General features: G+C 38.2%; 1 protein-coding gene across 3 annotated transcripts in view; it reads left to right on the top strand.

The window, feature by feature from the left end:
* The first annotated feature begins 1,921 nt into the window (after window positions 1-1,921).
* Window positions 1,922-16,096, top strand: part of kank3 (KN motif and ankyrin repeat domains 3) — a 30,703-nt gene continuing 16,528 nt past the window's right edge. For 2 of the 3 annotated variants that reach the window (XM_042007189.1, XM_042007191.1), the window contains exon 1: window positions 1,922-2,015. The gene's annotated coding sequence lies outside the window, so the exon portion shown is untranslated. Of the gene's footprint in view, window positions 2,016-11,976; window positions 12,040-16,096 lie in introns of those variants that run through there. The other variant, XM_042007190.1, reaches the window with a different exon arrangement.

Below are 16,096 nucleotides of genomic sequence, written 5' to 3' on the forward strand. Positions count from 1 at the left end.
GTAATCCTCAATTTAATAATGAAAAATGTATAGCTGTGGGTTGTTTTATTCATTTATTTTATTTATAATATTTTTTTCCTGTCAGTATCAGCCTATGTAACAACCTACAGACATGTTTTTTTTTACCCCCAGAAACCAGACTCTATTTTGATTTCCTGAAGACAACATCGCCATCTACTGCCAAATTGCAAATGGTACATTTTATTGGCCTTACTTATCATTAGGTGTATTCTCCAGTCAGTTATTGCCATATAGCCTTAGTGCATGTAACAGGTCATAAAACTATTCATATAAAAATAGAGAAACAAGCAAAAATCAGACTGCAAATTTCTTCTACACCATGTGGTGCTTCATGGTGGAAAAACAGAAAATCATATCCATGCTTAAAATGTGTGGATTATCCAAGCAAAACGTATGGAAATTGAAAATATTAATAGGGCGATAATTCCCCAGACTCATGACTGTAAAATGAGTTGTCTAATTTTGGCGCCATTTGGGCAAACTTGGACAACAAACCCCGCCTACAAGTCTTCGCCTCCCAAATGTTGTTCCTGATTGGAGGAATCAGCTGCCTGTCAGCGACTCCTTCACCAGTAATAAACTGTGCAACACAAAACTGTCAAAACACTTCTTGTCCGCACAGTCACAGCGGAAAAGACCAAAAACACGCAAAAAGTCCTTTCAAAATAAAAGAATATGCTTAGTCTCAAAAAAGGAAAAAAGTTAGGATCAGATCTTATCTTAAACAAGATAATAATTACAACAGGACTGTAATTAATGGTAGTCTAATTTTAATTAAAAAAAACAAATTCATTATATAATCCACATTAGTTAAATTTATAAATTAATATCTGTGTTCTTACAAGCAAATTCATAAAGTACTTGCATATGCTAAGAAGAAGAAGAAGAAAAAAAGAATATATATACACACATTGCACCGGATCTTTGGTTTGATTAAGTCCCCCATACAAACGATGCCCAGGGCGGTGTCATCAATGGAAAGGAAAAATCTCCCATTTAACAGGAAGTTCAAATCTAAGTAAAGTGCTCAATGCATCATGGGATGTCCCCCAGCAGCCTAGACTTATGTCAGCATAACTAAAAGCTTTATTTGTTTAAAAGGATGGCTAGGGTCACCCCAGCCTTCTTAAATTTCAGCGAGTGTGTTTGCTTTTTGAACCTACTATTCCTAAAATACATGTTAATTTGTTAAATAACATAGTGATTCTACAAAATAATTTTATGGATAAAAACACAAACAGGCTGTTTTAAGATATAACAATAAAAGTAGGCTTGTATTTGTTTATTATTATTTTTAGTCTCATTTTGTTTCTCTCTTTGTGCTCTCACCTTGAAAGACTTTCTGTTTATCTCCATTGTTTTATGTTTTTTTTTTATTCAGAAGCACATTTGCTCTTGAAAAGTGCTGTATTGTACTTTCAGTTAAAGCAATTCAAAAAGGTAACACAAGTTCAAAATAAACAAAATAAATAAAAAATAATGAAAAGACAAGAAAGTAAATAATAATAATAATAATAATAATAATTCTTCCAATCTGAAGGAGCTTTAAATCAAAAGTCTTGAAAACTTTTTGGAACAAGAACGTAAATAATAATAATAATAATAATAATTCTTTCAATCTGAAGGAGCTTTAAATCAAAAGTCTTGATTTTTGGAACAAGAAGTATGAATATTGCATCTGACTGTGTAAATATAAAACTGGGAAGTAATTTAAAATATTAAAGGTAAATAAATAATGAATGTATGTTGAATTAAATTGAAACCAACAGAAATTAAACAAGTCTGAAATATTTGCAACCATTTAATAACCACAGACCAGGTTTAGCTTTGAAATTCCAAACAGGAAGAGGATTCATCATTTTTAGGTAACTTGACTCTGCTGCTGGAGTCGTGGGGGTAGGAGGATTTTTTTTCTCTTCTCCTCCCAAACTTTCCTTACCTTCTGGTAAAGTTATGACAAGTGTCAGTGTGACTGGACGGAGCCAAGCCAGAAGGTAAGAAAAGTTCCCGGGGATCGATTTCTGCATCGATACACGCTGATTAACTCCGATCAGCTCATTATTACCGGACTGGTCGAGCAAACAATTTTATGTTAAAGCCACTAAAGTTAGAGCTCATGTAAGAGTTTGGTTGTCTTATTACTGCAACATGTTTTAAAAAAATCTGTAATTGATTTAATATTTAAATTATAACAGAGCTTCATTGTTTATGTCCAATAAGTTGCTTCTTAGATTGTCATTGCTGGTTTCTGGATCAGGGGGTTTCCTCTTCGCTCCATTAGGAATAACTATCTAATAAATGGGACTGTTTTCTGTCTCTTAGCACCGCCTGCTTCAAGCACTTTCTTTGTTTTAAATTAGATCTAACAGCTTTTAAAATAGTTTTTTGTGGTGTTTCGTAACAGAAACATACGTGGTCAATAACCACATGTTTTGTTCTTAACATCTGTGGATGTTCTGAGATTTTCCTTTTAACACACTGTCAAAGAAGCTTTACAAATTTATTACTCTCTTGAAACATTCCTCCTAATGCACCCTGTTCTCTTGGTCCCTTTGAGCTTCTTTCTTTAAAGTGTGTGTGGATGTGCCTTATTAACTAATTAAATGTTGAGTAAATAAAGAAGAATATATAATTATTTTCTTAGATATTGTTTTGAGTGAGACTGTTTTTTTTTTTTTTGTTTTTTTTGGAGCGGACTTCATGATTTGAAGGTGCATGTTTCCTTTGCCTGAAGTAGAAAACAAAACGGCAACTGATAAAAAAAAAAAGGGTCTCAGCATACATTTAATATCACTGCTGCTGCTCGAGGAAGTTGAATCTCATGATGCACCTCGCATATTTTATCATGTGGTGGGTTTTCACCGCTACGCTGGAGGCTTTCTGGCAGTGTAGTTTTCATGTAGCATTGTTGGCTTCATCAACCTCTGAGTGATGATGATGGACGACCTAGAGCCACAGCTCTGGGTGTTCAGTAAATTTGAAGAAAACCTCCCAAATGGCTGTTAGTGTGGGTGTGTTCGGTTAAATACCACTGTGATGATGAATAAGGCCTGTTTGTAGTAACACATCCATGATTTTAAAAGGTTATCACAATAGCAAAATTTCAAAGGAAATTATTTCTCACAATACATCACTTGTTGGGAGAATAATGACTGAATGATGGTGGAGAAGTTGTGTCAGGTTGAACTTGTTGGTCTGTGTTGATGTCGTCGTCAAACAGAAAAGTGGTGGAGTGGTTCATTCAGCAGAATAGCTATTCTCCATCAGATTTGGTGATTATGAATAAACTCAATCACAGCTTTGATGACTTTCACCACGTGAGTGATGTCACAGCAAATCAGGTAAGAGGACCAACTAACAAGAATGTAAACAAACCAAGTGTTCTGCAGACAGGGCTAAAAAAACACGTCCATAAATCTGTCCGTGGTGAGAGGACGGGATGAGCTCTGTTGCTTCCTCTGTGGATCTAATGCTCATTTTCTGTTTTGTGCTGTTTTGTCTTGATTTTAAGTCAGGCTATGATGGACATGAGATCAGCTGCTGCAGTCTGACCGGCCGGTCTGACGGGCAGGTAATTAATTACCATACAAATAAATGTGATAGTCTATGATTATTTAAAGGCCACTATTGGACTAATAATATGCAGATGATAATGATTATTTTGCAACATCTATCTGGGTATTTTCTTTACCCTCTTCATGTAATTCAGGGTCACAGAGGGGCTTGACAGGATAAACCCTGGGACTGAGACAAATGAGACATGCACACACTCACTCTGAGGGTCAGTTTATAATCACCAATTAACCTAAAATGCATGTTTTATGACTATGGGAGGAAGCTGGGGTACGCAGAGAGAAAGAATGTATGCAGATGGAGACTGTGCAAACTCCACTTGGAAACTGCTGCAAGGCTTCAGCCATGATCATAATTATATAATAAAAACTTCTATAAGTCCCACTGGATCATCATGGTGAAGGAAGACCTTGAAATGAACCTGGCGATTCAGTCCTCTATAACTGGAAGGATTTTGGAATAATGAAATCATTAGATTGTAGTCACTAATAGACTAAATAAGTTTTCCTCTCTAGCTATGAACCTTCCCCCCCTTAATTAAATGAAGTGAGAGTAACATGAGAATAAACTGAGGGTAATATTCTAATGTAGGTTGAATCAGTGAATGCAGGATGAATGATGAGCTGAAAGTGATGCAGCTGATGAGCAGAAACCTGGAGCTGAAGCCATCCTCATGTTAATTTCTTAGCTACTTTCTGAAGTTCTCTCCTGGTCTTTCTGCAACAGGACCCTGGGGTTTGACTTACTGCTGGTGCCTCAAAAATAGCTTCTGTGTAAGTTTAGTTAGAGGTGTCAGCAGGTCACTGTAACACTCTGATACTCACTGACATTTTTAATAAACGCTCACCTCCTTTCTGACTTCTTATTCACTCCTCGGAGCTGATGGAGGACAGTTTATTCGATTAGAGCTAAATTAAATCTGTTTGTGCTCATGAGTCTTGCTGCTTGATAAACCACATGCCATCGTATTTTTAGCTTTATTACAAGTGGTTTTAAAATAAGCCAGACTGTGACTTGCTCAGTGCACTGCAGTGATATGATGCAGTGAAGACAGGGAGGTCTGCAGTCCAGTAAAAAAAAAGCAAGAACCCAACAGGCTTCAAGTAAGAACTGCCCTCATCTTTTATTATTATTTTTGTTTACACATCTCTATAGAGGATAGTTATGAGGTTCTGTCTTCTTCACCTTTTTACATTATGAAAGGAAAACTCGTTTTTAGTAATATTCAACTTGGAGTTTTAATATTATTTTAAATCAGAAACCAGTCAGTATTTTTAAGGTGATTAAATCCAAAAATCAACCATGGAATCGATCATATGAGTTGGATTTTTTTTTTATAAAATCATTGCTGTTGGCACTTTTTTAAAACATGACATAAAGAGGACGCAAAACAAAAGTTCTGCAGATGTACGTGGTCTTGGTTTAACAGAGGATTTTTGTCCAGCTACTCTTGACTTCCTCCCACAGACCAAAATAAGCTTGTTTGGTTCTTTGGTGTTTCTGAGTGGACAGTTGGGTGACCTGCTCACTCTTTGAGGATTTGCAAAGTGATTTTACTCAAAACTTATCACCAAACTTCTGTCACAGTTAAACTGTGTGCACCTCTCTGAAGTCCTTTTGTTTGCAGTTTTTAACTTCTTTGTTCCGACTTGTTGCTGAGCTAAACCGGCACAGAGTTTATATTCTGTACTCGTCCTCTATACCCGCTTATTCCAATGCAGGGTCGCAGTAGGGCTGTAGAGCCTATCCCAGAGCTACCAGGCGAGTGGCAGGGTGCATCCTGGATCTTAATAAGTAAGATCAATGAAAGGGTAAAATAATAAAACAGTCACTTTGGTTTATATGTGCCAGTTTTATCCAGATGATGCTGCATTGTAAAGAAATTTTATAGAGGCACACGTATGGCAACTCTCAAGCTCACTTCTGATTTCTCTTTTTAACAAGTGTCTAGTCTGAGGTGTTTTTTTAAAGCCCAACAGAAAAACACCCTTTTATATAATATTGTTGTACAGTATTGCAGCTCTTAGACCTTTTCTCCATGAGCATCATGTTTTTTTTTACTTTTAGCTTTAAATATATTCTAGCACAGACATTAAAACTGGAGAAAAGAAACTCAAATGCGTTGTTGTCATCAAATGTAGGTCCAGTGTGTGAATTTAAACATCAATTGTTTGCAGGCAAATGATGGTTAAAAACAAAACCATAGATTTCTCTGTGCTCTTTGGATGGCGCATTTATTGATAGAAAATGAGAAGAAAAGAAAAATCTAATTTTCTAAGTGCTGTGTGGCTGTATCCATTTGTTCTTCAGAGACTGATTTGTCCACTGATGGCACAGCTCTGTGGTTTGTTTACCCTCCAAAGCTGCATCATTGAGCACTGAGCATCATGACTGTATGCAACCTGATAGCTGGAGGCTTTCATGACAATTATCAGCCATCCAGGATTTGTAAATGGAAATGACCACTTTTTGCTTGGCTGGGTCTGTGTTACAGCAGCAGCCTGTGAAGAGGAAATTCATTTCCCCCATTTTTTCAGCAAGGAATAATCATTTTTATACAACCTCAGTTTAAAATACATGAAAGAATGTGATTTACCAACAGAAAATCAGGTGTTAATAAGAAAAAATATGTAACTGAAGGCAAAGTTTAGAAGATCTCCTCTGTGAAGCTGGTAGACTCTTACTGTTACTTTTGGGGGAAAAAAGAGTTTTGGGAGCTCTTGTTCAGAGTTTGAGCCATCTATACGCAGAGTTTGAATTTGATTGCTGTCTCACAGTATTAGACAGTTAAGGAGACAGTTTAGTGGTTTTGTAGGAATTTAACAAAGTCAGATTAACTTCATCATGTTGAGTTTTTTCGTCTTTATGTCTGCTTATTTTTACCATCATTCCCTACAAAGCAAACCCAGTCAGCTGGGATCTTTCCTTTTAGCATTGTGTGATGCCATCCGACCGTTACACATGTACAGACTCATGATAAGAAACCATCACACCGGATCCCAGAAAACCCCAGTTAGCTTGAAATGACCTTAAAACAAAATCATATAGATTTGATAATTGAGGACATCCCAATAATAACCCCGAACATGTCAGAAGGATACTGATTTATTTATTATTAAGGTAATGAGATAATCTTGGTGATCACAAGGAAAAGGACCAGTGGTGATCTTACGAAATCAGAGCAGCGTTGTCCTGCTGTTTTACTGGCTGGTTACGGTAATAAAAGGTCATCTCTCTAAATGAGCTGCCTCAGTGCTTGTCTAAAGCTCTGGTCCCCTTATCACAGACTTTAAACGGGTTAACACGCATTCTTTTACGGGAGGTGAGCCAAGATAAGGCTACTAATAGTTACAGCAACACAACACATTTTCTAGGGAGAAAGCCTGTTTATAATTCCAGCATCTATTGTTATGTAACAGTTCACAAAATTCACATGAACGGGCAAAAAGTCTCTGTTTAGGATTTTCCAGTCCCATGAGTTCCACCAAAATATGTGAAAAATATATATTTTATTTATTCCATTTATTAAAACAGTTGTACAGTGTTTGTAGTAAATATCACGCAAGGCTGGAATTGAAAACTAGACTTTTGTTTACTTAATATGTAAAATCAACAGCAGCATCACTGACATGACTGCCTGTTCTGCAGATTCACCTGTGTGCATTTATCTGTTTGTTTATTTTCTTTCTTTACCAGCCATGTAAAATATTTGTTCTGAGACATAATTGGTTCGAAGCAGCATTTAATCTCTCCAGCTAACCGGTTAGCTGATTAACCAGATTGATTACAGTAATTCTGATGTCACAATAACGTTTCCTGAACTGTGTTTTACTTTCCTAGAAATAACCCCAACAAAGGTGGTCATTTTAAGATTATTTTATGCCCATGTTATAATGACAATATAATAGAGCTATAATTGATGCCAGTGCATTCTTTCAGTGTCAACTTTTGATTCTCATAATTGTTCCAATTGAGAAATAAAAATCAGTATATCCTAAATAAACTATACATAAACTAATTAACATCACATAACCAAAAACAATAATGGAAAATGTTATTTTAATGATTTGGCATGGGGTTAGAAAGAGTTCATTGTGAGGCAGGCAGTTCAGTTTCTTGGTGATCTGGACCTAACAGGATTGTTTAATTGACTCTTCCTACCAGTTTAGCCCAAACCCAATGTTCTCTTGTTAGAGGTGTGGTTTTGAAACTGGGGTCCTTTGAACTTCATCTTCCAAACTTGTGGGTGGATTACTGCAGTGTGTTGTTCATTGCTCTTTGTGTGTTTGTGGAGGGGCTACCTGAATCCTGCCTGTAGGGAAACTCATGCTAAGTGGCAGAGCAACATCTCCTTGAGATTGTGGAAAGTCATGCTTAATTTTCTCTGGAGGAAAACATGTGTCACCTCTTGCCCATGCAGGACCAGTCAGCTATTATACCCATATCTGGGCAGGTTGGATGTGCTATGGCAGATTAGCTTTACTTATGTACATAAATCAGTGCTGTGTCTCATGCTGTGTTATTCTAACTGGTTGTAGGTCTGCTTGCTGCATGCCCACTGGAAATTGAAGTGAAGCCCAGCTGTTTGCTCTGGCATCATTTAGGCTAAAACGTTAGCAACATTCGTAAAAACAAATGGCTGAGGTCATGTCTGTGTCTCATACAGTAAGTCTTTAAAGTGACTGTTTTTTTTTTTTTTTTTCTTTTTGTCTAAGCTTGATTAATATCAATGAAACAGCAAACAGTAATAGATAACTAGTAGTAGATGGGCTACGTGGCTGTGGCCTCCAGATGCTGCCTCCAGATGCTTTTAAAACTGTGTTAAAAATATTCATTGTTGACATTAGATAATTAAGATTAAGAGACTTTATTGTCTCTGTAAACTTACATTGGAGTGAAGTGTTCACTTTAAAATGGGACCAAATAAACATGCTTGAACCATGACGAGGGGGTTAAAGTAACTGACTGAAGCTCTGACGGGTCTGATGACATGGCAGCTGCTGGTCAGACGTGGTTGGATTTTATTATCAGCAAGTAAAAAATAAGAAATATTATTTTAGTTTTCATTCACATTAGATTCAGAAACAGGATAAAATATGAAAGTCATTTAAGAAAGTTTTAGCGAGATCTAAAGATGCTCCTCCTTTTGCTATCTCTGCTGCTTGTTAACAAAAAAACAGGCTAAAAATATCCACATCATCTGAAGAGCTGTCAGGGCAGCACTGGGAAACCAATACAAATCCCTCCATACACTGACATCAGGGTGGGAAAATACTTAACAAACCAAACACTACCAAGTTTGTCTGAATCTTGGAAACATGCTGAACATCATATCTGGATTTGTTCTAGTTCTTGTGATTTGAATACGGAAAGTAAGCAAACTGCAATACTTGTTCCAGATCATGGTGATGCCACCTGCCTGGAGATCGTCTTCATTGTCCATTTAAGTCTGATGTCTGAGCAACATTTCCAGACTCCAGAATAACAGGAACCTGTTTCCCGAAGCCATCAGAGCACAGAGGTCACCTCTGTTGAGTGTCTCATAATGGAGTAAATGTTCTGTTCAGCACTGACTTGCCTGTGGAAATGCACTCTGCCCCATGAAGTCACATAATTGCAGAAAAGGTTTGACTGGGCTGCGTGTTTATTTCCCACTACAGAAGATAAAACCAGCATTCGTGTCCTGCTTTTCATTCTTTTTTACTTTTCAACTCTTAAGTTGTTTCCCTGTTTGATTTTTAAATTTGTCTCGTTTTATGGCCATTTCAGTTGATTTTATGCAGAACTGGGGCCAATCTGATCCAACAGGTTCTGTTATGGGGTCATTTCCCGAGCAGATATTGGACCGATGTTGCAGATCCACATGTGTCCACAGATCCACAGATGTTGGAACAAGCATCATTTTAGAAGAACTGACGCCAGAAGCATTACAAGTTAGACTCTAGTTAGAGAATATGCTTTTATAAACTTAGCTTCTATATACTTATATAAAATATATATAAACTTATATTTTAACTGTAAATGGATGATGCATATCTTGGAACCTGGTGAGATGCGAGCTCTCGGACTGTGATCTAGCCAGTTTTAAGGTCCTTTAATTAAATAAATAAATAATAAAAGAAACCATAATAAATTATACCAAACAGCAACATTTCTACAGAACTTTAATATAAATAAATATTAACCAATCAAAACCATAAGGGAGACTACCAGTGACTCCCAACTCAACTCATAAGCAACTAAAACAATGGCAAGTTGCAGCAGAGCCAAGCTGGCGTTGATAGTGGCTCCCAGGAGGGTGGCCCCCTCTTGGCTTTATACAGCTGTAAGAACAGCTTTCTAAGGGAGTTTCCTTTTTTCAGTTCAGATGAAATCACCTGGCAGATATACTCAGTCGACCACAGGGATATTTTCTATTAAATTTTGTAATGCCTGGCAAACACAAAAGCACATCTTACAGTGACAATGGGAGTAATGGCAGGGCCAGAGCTGGGAAGCTAACAGAATCACTGCATTATGGAAAACTGAATTAGAGCCCACAAACATGTATTTTCCACAGCAGCAGCTCAGTGGAGATGAAGGTGTGCTCTCCAGGAGGCATTTCAAAGCATTTCAAAGAGCTACATGCATCGTTTGCCTTGTCATTACCCCATCCCTCTCCATCAAAGAGACACAGAACCAGTGTAATTTCCACCAGCGAAGGAAATAACATGATAATAGACTCATACAGCATATCGGTTTGTTTCTGGGCGTAAAACAGGCTGACATCTGTTCCTGTTCTGTAGTTATGAGAATCAAACATCTGGAGGCTCCAGCAGCTACTGTTGTGAAGGAGACAAATGGGTCACAGTCTCCTGTTAAAACGCAAATCTGTGGAGCAGATATGTAGGTCATCTCTTAGAGATGCCTGAAGCTGGTTTATTTTCCTTTTTGCTGGGCAAGAACACACAAAGAGTTGGAGTGATTAGAGGAAAAAGGAAATGAGAGAGGGAGACAGACAAACAAGTACGGCTCAGATGGAAATGTTCTGGCTGATGGTATTTAATGACGTAGAGTCAGTTTGTCATACTGGGGGAACAAGAGTTTGTTTGTTTCACCACAGCAGGAAAACAAGGTGTGTTTGGTCCCAAATTCGATGAGATGGAAGGGAAACTGGGAACTGGCTAATTGAGGAAAATTTCATTTGTGAGCTTTGTTTCAGGGAGGGGCTCTCAGTTTGACTTGATTCAAACTGTGTACTATTCAAGATGCTGAGCCGATACTAGTGTTTACTATTTTATGTAGTTATTTACATTCATTCAGCGATATTCATGGGAAGAGTGTAGCCAGAAACCAAAATATACTTCTTCTTTGCAGTTGAGGTAATAAAAATCCTTGGATACTGAGGCATTGAGGAGTTAACGATGCATTTAAGGAGCGTTTATACTGTCAGGATCGTGTCTGCAGGGAGATAAATAAATGTAGTGTGTTTGGAGACAGTGTGCATGTTACACACTGGTGTTTAATTATAACTTATATTTATTTTTGTGTTTTCAGAGTTTCTTTTTTTCTTTTTGTAAAACCAAAACAGACCACATAGATGTATTCAAGTATTCAGTGGATACTTCACTGCTTGAAGAGGTCTGACAGAAGTGGAGTCTGGGTGGGATTTTTCAGTAGGAGTATTGCTATCCCTTCAGACGGGCCTCCCTTTATCCTTCATTCATCTGCTTTTGAACAGCTTCACATCCACTGAGGGAGCTGCTCTAAAACCAAACGCTGCCTCTGCATCCTCAGTCTCTCCAAGCTGTGGACTTCCCCTGCAACTTTATTGAATTCACTTTGTGACATTTTGAACCTGGGCACAGTCTGAGTGGCTGGGAGGGGGGCTGATTTGAAGAAAACAACGAGGCCTCACAAAACTTTTCAAAAACCGTGTAGCCTCTAAAGAAGCATAATGCTTCATTGTGGAGGCTGAATGTATCTGATTGTGTTTGCAGGAGAATCTGGAAGGAAAAGGGAGGGACCACAGGACACATGATGTTTAAAGTCAACCTGATGGAGATTTTTTTTTATGTATACAGTGAGACGTGTGATGTGCTGTCAGTGTGTGATTTGTGAGGATGGGTGAGAATTTTCTATATAAAAGTGACATTCTGTGTGAGCATCAGTGCAAATACAGTAGCGCTTGAGCCTTTGTCAAATGTGACGATATTTTATCGAAGTGCAACGTGACGTGTCGTGTGATGTTGGATGGCTGCAGGACGCCTGTGTGTGTGTTTGTATGTGTGTGTGTTTGGGGAGGGGGGGTTATGTCACATTATTTGTTCAGCTCTCAGTTTTTGCCTGTCTTCTCTGTTTTCCTGCTGGCTTCAGGAAGCAGCTTTTAGGACGGCCTGATGGGCTTCCTGGCAGGACCCCCTCCTCACCAGTTCCTATGAGGAGACAATGGGAGGTCTCTAACGGGTAGATGGAGAAATGTGTGTTAACATGTGTTTGTGTTCATGTAGTGATGGGGGGATTTACTGGGGGAGTAGTAGGCTTCCCTTCAGGAAACTGCAGCTTTATCCCAGCAGCAGCGAGGTCGTCCTGTGTGAGTGTGAGTGTGTGTGCATTAGCGTGTGTGCTTGCATTTAGTATCAGCCTTGAAGTCCTCATGGCAGTGAAAACATAAAAGAAGTTTCCTTGTCTGCAGATGAGATTAAGTTCAGGATTAACAGCTTGTTCTAGGACTAAGACTAACTAAGTAAAATGAAAAGTTTAGAAAAATCAACATTTGTGCTTACACTTTTACTTCATTCTCATAAACTATCAATTTAAAATAAGGAGATATGTTCTTGGCCTTGGAAACTGTTTGCAGGAAATTCTTACTTCAAAGTTGATTTTAGGAACAGGTGTGGAGATTTCTGAACTGCCTCTTGAACTTCATCTGCAGAGTTTTAGCAAAGGTGTCAAACTGTAAAGGTTTCTTTCTTTTTTCTTTGTTAGCCAGATTTTTTGGACTCTCTTAGAACGGGGGTTATGCTCTCTTTTAAAGACGGAGCCTTCTTGTGTTCGTTATGTGCATAATTTGGTCCGTTTCCAGGGATTTTGTGGAGGCATCGCCTGACACAGCAAACTAAGCACTACCACATCAAACCACAGGGACAGTGTTGAACGGTATAACTGATGAGCATCCGGGGAAAGGAACGAAGAAGAAGCATCCGCATGTTTAATGGCCACACAAACTGCTGTCTGCTGCACTCTCTCCCTCATTATGTCTCTTTCTGAGAATAGACATTGTCATGACCTTTTCCACCATCACTATGTTTGCTGTTTTCTGAAACGGATGCTGGAACTCTCAGATGAACTTTTGACTGCCCTCTGATGGATGTATTTTCCATGCGAGATAGTTTTAGATATTGGATAACCGAACTGATGGGTATTGCGTCAATTCAAAGCTTAATTTTCTCTTGGATAATGTATTAGGATTCTTTCTTTTATTCCTTTTAAATGTACTTATTACAATGACCTTGCATCTAAACGTATTAAATATTTGAACAAAATCTTGCATATTTCATGCTCAACATTAGCCATTTTGTTTGTTTTTACATTTCTTTTTCTGGTGAAAGTATTTGAGCTTGAAAGTTCTGGGACTGTAGACAAGCAGGTATGGGAAGGGATATTTTGAAGCAAACACTTATGTATATGGTAAATATATCAAGGAACTCTAACCTGGGCGTGATGTTTCAGAGGCAGACATTTCATCCATCTTTTAGGATTAGTCTAATGTAGATTTTCAATAGTACCACTGTGGAACGACCCCCTCAAACAAATTTGATTAAGCCATCATATTTATTTACATTTAGACAAGTTGCCACTTTGATAGTAGGTCCAAATTGCTACTAAACACTCCTGCTTGCATTACGACCTCAGGATTGACAGACGGCCATCATTATATTATTTTAATACTTTTAAAAAGCTAAAAACATTATTTGGATAATTAAATCTCTTTTTGGGGGCATTTTTAAGTCAATTGGTTCATGTTTTTGTGCAGCTACTGAGCTACACCAGCTGGGTGGTGTAAGTCACACTGAGTCTAAATACTGTTTGGGTGTCTGGACAGAATATATGTTTTAATTAAATGTGCGCAAAGATTTGCGTTGAACATGGAATAATTATTAAAGTGCAAATTCACAGTTAAAGCCTGCACAAGTAAAATTTCCAATAAATGAGAGCATGGTATGCACATAGGTTTAGAGGCATGTTCACGGTTTGTATCTGATTCTCCGAACGTGTGTGCCCAGATTTCTGAATGGGGTTTTCTTATGTAAAGCAGTCAGATTGTGAAAGTTGCTGTCAGAAAGAGGATGTTAGCCTTCACTCCCTCCCCTCCATGTCAGTCAGATCATGTATTCCTTTCTGTTTCTCTGGTCTTCTCAGGGGAAAAAGGGTGGTGTTGGGGATGAGGTCACCGTTTCAAAACATGGCCCTGAGCTTTGCACCAGCGCAACATTTCCTTTTCCATGGGACCAGCTGAATGCAAAACAAATCCACTGTCCCCCTTTTCATTAACAACATGTTCCTGAGTCTGTACTGGAATGACAGGAAACTTCTCCACTTGGTGTCACATGTTCCTGCTCAGCCTGCAGGGGGAAAAAATACATCAGTAATAAATAGTTCTGTACTTTTTTTCTGCTGGTGGAGAAAGGAGGTTACTATTATTCACTGAAGCTGTTGTAGTTGTTTTTATTGAAATAAGTGCAGATTTGGTGAGTAAACGCTTGTAGTTCTGTTGACTGATAACCATTCTTAACCAGTTTTAACACTTTGTTTCTGAGTAAGCAGACAGTTGTTAACAAAAACTAATTCTAAACTTTTACTGTTCAGATTCCACATGTTTGTGTGGTACTCAGGTGCAATGAGGAAGTTTTAAGTGGGATTTTAGGTGTGCTCATGCTCAATTTAACCTCCATATTTATCCTTCATTCGCCAGTAAAAACCTAAGTATTCGTATGGCTTTGATGTGCAAGTGACTGTGTAAGGACACTCAAATGCACTTCTTCTGTTAAGGTGAATGCGTAGATTATTCATTTAGAAATAAAGATGCCTTTCAGATTAGAGGTGAAATTTTTCTGCTAAAAAAAGAAGAAAAATAAAAAACAAACTCTGGGGCATTTTGCTGCAGAGGACCCATTGATGAGGAGAAAAATGTACCACCATGAGACTTCATTTGATTAAAGTGAACAAACGGCTGCTGGAATGAGCTCTGACTTTTCTTACTCTTCTTTGCTGACAGCAGTTGAAACTTGAAAAGGCCACAGTGCCACCATCTGTAAGGGACTAGGGGGTCACTGAATGAAGAAATTTGGACAATATGTGAGTTATATGCTATGATCTTTTCAGACATCAGATCTCATCTGATCCAGCATGTGCGGGAGATTGTAGGGCTGACACAGTAGGCACTAGACAGCGCAAAGCATCATCAAAACACCAAGCGAGAAAGGATCTTTTGAAATATCTTTTGGAAGAACGATGTTTCATCCAGAGATTCACACACTTGTTAAAGAAGTGAGCCACTGACACCGCTCAGATGTGCAGCACATATACTGAAATCTACAGTGATGCAAGTGTTTCTGTGCAGAAACTCACAGCTACTGAAATGATGTCATCAATGCTGGCTAAAATTTAAGTAATGTCATATCAACCTAATTTGTTGCCATGGAAACAAATCTGTGCAGTCAAACTGAAAAAACAAACAAACAAAAAAAACATAAAACAGAATACCTATAAATCTTATCTGTTCACAGCAGAACTCAGTTAGATGTTTATTACATTAAGGTGATGGACTGCTCGCAATGTGTTTATTGGAAAAATGTAATATGAACATCGCCTTCGTCTGTATATGAGCATGTGACACGGGGTGGGTTGTGTTTGTCTGTGTGTGTACAGCCCATTGCAGACGTTTGAGGCAAAAAATCACATGCAGTTGGCTGGGAGAGGGTAACAGATATAACATTTTTATAAAACCCAAATCCTTTTTTTATGAATCCTTATTTTTCTTTTGCTAAACCACTGTTTCTTTGGCCATTAAAAAAAGATTCCATGTCATTCTGCTTGTGTAAAGTTCTCACTTTTTCTGTTACAGTTTTCTCTTTATGGCTTTTTTTTTTTTTTTGGTAGTTGTGTTTTTGGCTTGTGAGAACCTCTTTTTTTACAACTGGTGTGTTTGTTGGTGCCTCTGTGTGTGTGAGAGACTGTCTCTCAGCTGGTCAGGAGTCGGGGTGTAGAGAGAAGGAATGCAGCTTCGCCATGCAGTCTGTAATTTGCTGTCATCAAATCAGAGAGAAAAACAGCAACACTTCAGAAGAGCTGAGGGAACTGTGTGTATGCGCGTGTGTTTTGAGGGTACTTCTGGGTGAGAAGAGAAAGAAGTCATGTGAGGGGAGGAAGACTGAGCCAAAGAGCGAGAGAAAAATAGATCAAGCAGAAGACATGTTGGGAGGAAGCACAGGAGACTTGAGCATTGTGGTCATGCTGATAA

Source organism: Melanotaenia boesemani, chromosome 14 (assembly GCF_017639745.1).
Source record: "Melanotaenia boesemani isolate fMelBoe1 chromosome 14, fMelBoe1.pri, whole genome shotgun sequence".
Classification (NCBI taxonomy): Eukaryota; Metazoa; Chordata; class Actinopteri; order Atheriniformes; family Melanotaeniidae; genus Melanotaenia; species Melanotaenia boesemani.